The sequence below is a fragment of the Priapulus caudatus genome, unplaced genomic scaffold, assembly GCF_000485595.1.
Source record: "Priapulus caudatus unplaced genomic scaffold, Priapulus_caudatus-5.0.1 Scaffold1556, whole genome shotgun sequence".
Taxonomy (NCBI): domain Eukaryota; kingdom Metazoa; phylum Priapulida; class Priapulimorpha; order Priapulimorphida; family Priapulidae; genus Priapulus; species Priapulus caudatus.
Genome location: NW_014578617.1, coordinates 1 through 536, shown reverse-complemented (window position 1 = coordinate 536; position 536 = coordinate 1).

The following is a 536-nucleotide window of genomic DNA, read 5'->3' as shown; positions in this document are numbered from 1 at the left end:
TAATAATTATTATAATGATAATAATAATAATCACAGTATAATAACAGCAGTAGCAATCATAATAACAAGAATAATAATTATTATAATGATAATAATAATAATCACAGTATAATAACAGCAGTAACAATCATAATAACAAGAATAATAATAATTATAATAATAATAATAATAATCACAGTATAATAACAACAGTAACAATCATAATAACAAGAATAATAATAATTATAATGATAATAATAATAATCACAGTATAATAACAGCAGTAACAATCATAATAACAACAACAATAATAATTATAATAATAATAATAATAATCACAGTATAATAACAACAGTAACAATCATAATAACAAGAATAATAATAATTATAATGATAATAATAATAATCACAGTATAATAACAGCAGTAACAATCATAATAACAAGAATAATAATAATTATAATGATAATAATAATAATCACAGTATAATAACAGCAGTAACAATCATAATAACAAGAATAATAATAATTATAATGATAATAATAATAATCACAGTAT